This window comes from Malurus melanocephalus, unplaced genomic scaffold (genome assembly GCF_030028575.1).
Source record: "Malurus melanocephalus ecotype Western Australia unplaced genomic scaffold, MMel_1.1 scaffold_72, whole genome shotgun sequence".
NCBI lineage: Eukaryota > Metazoa > Chordata > Aves > Passeriformes > Maluridae > Malurus > Malurus melanocephalus.
In genome coordinates, this window is record NW_026623304.1 from 1,800,743 (window position 1) to 1,808,433 (window position 7,691).

Consider the following 7,691-nt stretch of genomic DNA (forward strand, 5'->3'; position numbering starts at 1 on the left):
AGTAGATTCAAGCAAAAAGCAGCAAAAGAGGTTTTGGCTTGGAACTCTTAATTATCCGGAAATCTTTGATCTAATTTCGGTTTATTCCCACCACAYTGGAATTTTATCTCTCTTTGCTGCAATCACAGGAAATGGTTCTGCAGTCTAGTCAAGTACAGGTTTTCAAGATTTTAACTCTTCTGTAATCCTTCAGGGATAAATAGGAGCGGGATTTTTTAAAAAAATAAACCTATAGGACAAGCTGTGAGGAGAACTCTGTTTCAGTATGGAAAACATTCAGGGGAAAAAAAGAGCAGGTGACTAGGAGAGCTAAGAAAATAATTTTTATYTCTAAACGTTGTAGGCATCAGTGAATCATATTCCCTTGATCCTTATGAATGGACCCATATTTTATTCACTGCTTYGCCAAACACCCTCCRGCTCAGTTATTGATCCTAAATCTCTTTGACTTSTGAGTTAAGTGATCATGAAAAACATCTTACATTTTTTACCGTGGCATATGTAATTTCTTCCCCAACAGAGCCCRCTAAGATCAGCCCATATTTGTGCAGTAGCCATTCCTGAATGTGGCTTTCTGACAGTTATTTAACCATGGGAAATTTAAGAGATGCTTTCAATATTCACCTACAATAACCACTTTTTCACATAAGCCAAAGCCAAACCAGCAGTACTCTTAAGAGCCTGAACATTCCAAGAATCCTTCACTGTAAGGAGAGGAGATTGGAGAGAGCATCAGACTTTATCAGGAAAAGATTTACAGCMCTAGCGCAACCAAGGCTTCCCAGCAACTCTTATTTACCTTTTTCCCCTTCACAATCTTGCTACTTTTTTTGGTGCTTTGGAGGGCTGAACCAAGCCTAGTCCTCCCCCTGCCCATGTCTGAATCAGGAACATAAGGTCAGCTTGGCAAACTGAGTCAGTGCTCAACTCCTCTTCRTTATTCTGCTAAATGACCTATTTTTAAAGAAACACTGCCAAACTTCCTAGAATTAATCCTCCTGCCATTAACATTACCACAGCAGAACTTCCCCTTTTTTGATAAAGAGGGRAAAAGGCTGGATGATGCAATTTCCTTTTGTCAGCAATTACACTTCTATGAAGAGGTGGCTGTCAGCACTTACAGACCTTGCAGCTGCAAGGACTTTGTGGGACCTCACAGGCTACTCAGCAAGGGACAATTACAATTAGTGTTGTACCATAAGCTTTCCTAAATATGAGATTCCTTATCTGGATTCTTAAGAGAGACCTTTTTGTTGACAATCCAACCTTGAAAATCACAGCAATGAGAGTTATATATATTGATCTGGAAAGGCTAGGAAGCTTTTCTTTGGGCTAGTGTGTTCTTCCTATTTTAGGGCCAGGAAGAACCTTCAGAACATATGGAGGACTCAGTCCCAGAACCAGTGGGAAATTGACGTTCTGAGGCAAAAAAGAGAGGAACTGGGAGCTTTTTTGCCCAAAGTCCCTCCATGCTCATGCACCTCATAACTGGTGTCCACATGTTTTCCTGTTTCTTCCATCTGTACTGCATTGCTGAGAATCCCCACACTGCTCACATCTGAGCACTGGCTCTACTTACTATTGTCTGATGGACAAGGCAAACCAAGAGGAAAGAGGACAGTAATAGGACTGAAATACTGCTCACCTAATAATCTCTCTCCCAAGCCCTGCAGGGCATGGATGCTTTAGCCTCCAAATGCAGTGATGGTCTGGGAAAGCTGAGAAGAGTTATATAAGAGGTGTTAAAAGACTCAGATCATTGCAGAAGCTGGTTGAGGTGATGCACTCAGGGCATGGCCGCTTTGTTTATGAACTCTTCTCACATACCTGTTTTTTCCCTATGTCCTTTACTCTTCCCTGAACCACAGTCAAAAATGTAATGGCTTCATTTGATACATTAGGCAGCATTTGTTTTAAAGACCTCGAAATGATTTTCTAAACCCTGTTATGAGCTCTGAAGTCTGCTAGCCACTGTCCTGGTAGTCAAGAAGARTCATCACATCTCAACACATCAATGTGTCACCGTATCAGTGCAATCCAGAGATTTAGATTATTCTGGTTTATTTGTCTGAATTTTTAACTCGCTTAATCACCTGTGAGTCAGGGCCAATCTGCTACTGCTTATCCATCCTTTTTTCTGCTGCAGACTCCAGCTATTTGCATCTGGTTTGTGTTGACTTTTTGCTGGTCTCAATGCAGAAAGTGTTCATACTGAGGGCAGCACACAGATGGTTGCTTAACTTCRGGCACTGTACTTAAAACTTTAAATGGAGTCAACAGAACACGCTTAAAATTAAATGTGTCCATAGGTCTCAAWAATATTCAGAATAATAAAGAATTCAACTTCTTTAACTTACTAGTATTGGCTGAGGTGAAAGCATAAATGTAACTGCAGAAGGTTTGTCTTTTGATATGTGTTAGACCAGAGCTCAGGGCAACAGGAGCAACAGGGCAACAGTGAATCATATTCCCTTGATCCTTATGAATGGACCAATATTTTATTCACTGCTTTACCAAACTCTCTGGCTCAGTTATTGATCCTAAATCTCTTATACTCATGAGCTAAGTGATCCTGAGAAGCATCTTATATTTCCCACCAGAGCAAATGTACTTTCTTCCCCAACAGAGCCCGCTAAGATCAGCCCATCAGATTTTTGGGAGCTGACAGAGTTCAAYTGACCATCAGAATGACRACTACATTTCTGCAGTGCCTTTGAAGACTCTTGTATTTTAAAMTCTCATCCTCCAACTATATCATCCTCTGCCTAAAAGAAAGTAAATTCCTTACTGTAGCTGAAAAAAGATAGAGTTGATGATTTRTCAAAATGAATAGTGGCCTAACATGTTGAGAAGATGTGCTGTTGGCCTGAACTAGTGTGGTTTCATTTATGTCACTAGTACCAGGCAAATTTACATTGGTATGGATTAGGCGGCTTCTACCATATTTGTTAACATATTTCAAATTCTGATGACATTAATACCAATATAAAATTGTGTGGAAGCCTTTTTTTTTAATGCCACATCCTTCATGTCTTTAGGAAAAGGAGTCAAGAATACTTGAAAAAAGTAAATAGAAGCATAAGTTTCCCTAGCAAAACTTCAAGATTGAGCTGAAAAGGGTAGTGAAGAACACATTTCTGCTTTTGCRAAGGCACTTACAACTTTACTTTTCATTAGTGTGAGAAACAAGTTGAATGATTGGATGAATGTGCTTATTTGGGACCTGAAGGTGATCCAAAAATGGGTCGGGTCCTCTGGTAGAGACAAATGTACAAAGCAAGAGAACTGCACCACCATCCACAAGGTGACGTGGTGTGTGTGTTTTGTGATCATGTGCTTTCCGTACAAGCAGCGGAGCAGGGTAAATATTCATTCCACATGTTACACAGCATCCCCCTCTCCCTCTGCCTCTCATGTAYCTAATGGGCTGTGCCAGGCAGCTCACAAATGGATGCACTCTTCAGCCACGGTAATAACTCTCCTGGGTCATTAGACTGGGACTGATAGCGCAGTTTGTGGCTAGAAATAATGGGTTCTGTTGGTCGTATTTAAAGATGTTTCCCTTAAACATTTTGGTCTTTGTAAAAATAATAACAAAAGGGATATAAGGAAAACTGCATGGCRCAAACAGTATGCTGTTGTGAGTGARCTYGATATTTGGGGTRTTTTTCACAGTGGTCCTAAAACCCTACAGATCCATAAGCTAACTGCTGTACCTCTGGCATTTTTGTCAAATTTCTGTTAAAAATATGTAAGGATGTGAATCTTCACATGCAGTGAAATTGTTTTTGCACCTTACCATGCACCTCTTGATGGCTTTTGCTTCTGTCTGAGCTGTAAAGGTCCTCAAGGGGCACTTGACCCACCCCAACATGTACAGGAGGGTCAGCACAGTARTGCATGGGCAGTCCTGGAGGTCCTTGGAGTACATCAGCTTCTTCACCAGGTGACAGAGGAGCCAAAGGAGAGGTGCTCACTGGACATCAGGCTCACCGAAAGAAGCTCACTGGGGATGTGAAGGTCAAAGGCAGCAGTGACAGTGAGATGGTGGAGTTTGGAACTCCTACTTACTGGAAGCAGGTAGGAAGGTAAAAAGCAAACTCACAACACTGGACAGCAGATTTTAAACTTTTCAAAAGGTAGAGTCCCATGGAATAAAGCCCTAGAGGAAAGAGTGGCCCAAGAAWGCTGRTTAATATTCAAGCATCACCTCCTCCAAGCTCAGGAGCAATCTATCCCAATGAGGAAGAAATCAGGCAAAATTTCTGCATGAATGAACAATGAGCTCCCAGGCAATCTGAGAGACAAAAAGAAAGCATACAGGGAGATGAGGCAAGGGTGGGTAACCTGAGAGGAATATAGATACAYTGTCTGAGCATCCAGGGTTGAAGTTAAGGAAGACAGAGCCGAACTGGAATTTAACCTGTCTAGGAATGTCAAAGACAACAAGAAGGGCTTCTATGGGTACACAGGTAACAAAAAGAAGACTARGGAAAATGGGGATGCATTWATTGCTGAATGGGATGGGGGGGCCTCTACACAGGACRTGGAAAAGGCTGTAAGAATGCCTTCTTCACCTCAGCCTTTGCTAGCAAGACTGACCTTCAGAAATCCCAGGTCCCTGTAGCAGAGAAGACATAGCATGGACCAACAAACCTCAGGTTAAACAATACTTAAYCAGACTGGACATTCACAAGAACATAAAGGAAGAAGGACCCAGTCCAGTCAGCCGCACTTCACTGTGGGAAGGTGATGGAGCAGCTAAACCTGGAAACTGTTTCCAGGMACAAGAAGGATCAGGARTSGAGTCTCYATCCTTGGAAGCATTTCAAAGCYRTTTGGGTRTGGTSCCAKGCAGCTTGGTCTGGGTGGCYSTGCTTGAACAGGGGGGTTGGACCAKAYGACCTGCAGAGATCACTTCCAACCTGTGGCAGTCTGTGATTCTGTGATTCCTTTGGTGTGACAGGAACCTTTGGCCAGTGTGCTGTGACACTTCTGTTTCCACCCTTAGACCCTGTGGAGGACAACTGGGTATGATTCATTTCATATCCTGCTGTTYCCATTTAGCACATTCCCTGTATTCATCACTTTGTTCTTACATGTGAAGCAGGCCACACAAAAAAATAACCTTCTCCCTTCTTGGCAAATTAAAACAAACGATTTGATGAGTCAGTAATTTATACTGTTTACCTCCTTTTATGTCAACAGTCCCGAGACCTGGAACAACACATAATCATAATGATTATAGACATAATGAGCTGATTTATTACGTAGCCACCACATGGTATTCTGGTGCATATTCAGCGGTAATGATGTCAAACAATACGACTGGAAAATCTATCTGCTCAGACAACCGCTGTCTACTGGGAGCAATAAATTAAGCTAATGCAGTACCAGACACATGGGTTCTCTGGGCTCAGAGCTCCATCTCTACTTAAATTATGTATATATCAAAAGCTTTTGACATTTTTAGAATTTCAGGAAGAAAGCAAATCAGTTGGGATTTCTTTTAAGGAGTGGTTGTAAGTGCAAGGTTACTGTAAATTAAATGCTCTTCCAATACAGTTCTGTGATATGGAATCACTCTTAGAGYTGTACATTTTCACTGAGCTTAAGAAACTGTTCTGATGGCAGGTTAGTTCTTCCTACTTCCTTGGTTGTGTCAGGTGTAATTTCAGAGGGGAACAACCTTTGACAGGGCTATCACAGCTGCTTTCATACCTTTGCATTTCATTGCACAAGGCAGAAACTTGTCATACYACCAAAAGAGCCATTCCCTGGACCCCTGCTAAAGATGTTTGTGGCCCACAGCTGCTCCCTACAACATGGGGGGCAAAAAGAAAACAAATCTGGATTGAAATCACTTCTTCATATTATCTCTAAACATAGCAGTGCTCCATTGGAATCGAAAGCCTTACATTAATATCAGGCAGCTGATAAAATAAAAAATCAGCTGTTTCTGTTTCCTGCATGTGTTCACTAGTTTTTGCTAGAATCCCACTGACACAGGGTCTCGACTGTCTGCAACTGTGCTTTGTGAACCAACATTCATGGTTATAATCTTTTGATTTGCCTGTGCATACATTATTCCTCTATAAAAATGCCTCATTTAMTTTCTTTTGGCCATTCTTCATGTTGTATACATCATCATAATGTAGCTGTTATTCATCTATCTATTATGTTTTATTTGAAATAAGGAACTCAGATCTTTACTGATTGTTGCCTTTTCATGCATCTATCACACCGCTTGCCCAGCCATGGTTCTAAAAATATTATTGGTATCAGAAACAGGTAATAGCTGCTCTATTTATGTGAATACATAGAAATTATATCTTTGTGTGAAAAAGCTAAGCTGTAGCTCAGATGTGCTTAGTGTAKTTTCTAGAAGAAGAGCTTGATCTTTTTAAAAAGCCTCTTTTGTCTTTTTTTGTTCCTCCTTTCCTTACCGCAGAAGCAATTACCTCCACTTGATCAAACCAACTGATTTTACAGTTTCTCAATTTAAAGTAGGTCAGGCCCTGCCTTCTGTTTGTCTGGATTACTTTCTCTTTGAGCTTTCATGCATGTTGTAAACAGCTTACCCGGTCACACTGGACAGCCTCATCTGCAGACTCAGCCAGGCCCGTGCAAATGGACACAAATGTGCCCAAATGGAAACAAATGTGCCCAAATGGAAACAAATGTGCCCAAATGGAAACAAATGTGCCCAAATGGACACTGCACCTTCCATGTGGGCTCCTCTGGACCAGGCTTCACCTTGGGGATTGCACTGGTTTAGTGTCACTTGGATGGACAAGGTCTGCCTGAGAGTTTCTCCCTCCCTCTTTGTCTTGTAGCTCTTTCTGCTGGGCTGATTTTCCACTCTACCTTGGTTGTGCTCCGTTTTCAGCCCTTCCTTGCTACAGGGATCATCCAAACACTGTTCCTAGCACTTTGAACATGAAACATTCAAGCCAGGACTGAACTGATCCACTGGGATAATGTGCAGGGCCCATTCTATAGGATTTCAGCATTTTTATGGCCTGTGACCTAAGGAAAGTGTTTTGAGACAGGCTTTCTGCAACACAGGCCAACACTGTTTTCCACTGCAGTTCTGCCAAAACAAACACAAGTCCATTTTGGCTGTGGGTGARCTGCATGAGGGTAGAAGCATGGTTATCACAAGGTTTTGTCTGCTTATTTGTCTGATTATTATTTAAAGATGGTTTTTCCTCTGGAGTTTGAGACATCCCTGCAGAACATGAGCTTGCCAAGGTTCAGTGATTTGCAGGGAAATTGRGAAGATTCCCATCTCACAGCTGCAGAGCAAGAAGACATTTTTTTTTTGTCAGTGCTAAGGAAATGAATCGTCAAAAAAAATTGTCTTCAAGCCCAACACAACTGACACTGAAGTTTCTAGGAGACTTCCGATTTCAGTGGACAAGGCAAAAATCRTGGAATAAATCACAGATGGCAGATGTACAAATGTTTTACTATCCCTTTAAAGTCAACATCCTTTAATATAATTTCAGAAGGGCTTGACCTTTTCTTTGAGCTAAAAAACCTTCAGACTCCTGTTAACCAGGGAAAAGGGCAGGGAGAAATAGCTGAAACTAATTCTAATAATTTTATATTATCTTACCTACTGATAAGATATTGGAATAGTGCTCAGCATGGAAAAAGAAGGTAAATTTCCATCTACATCTAATGGG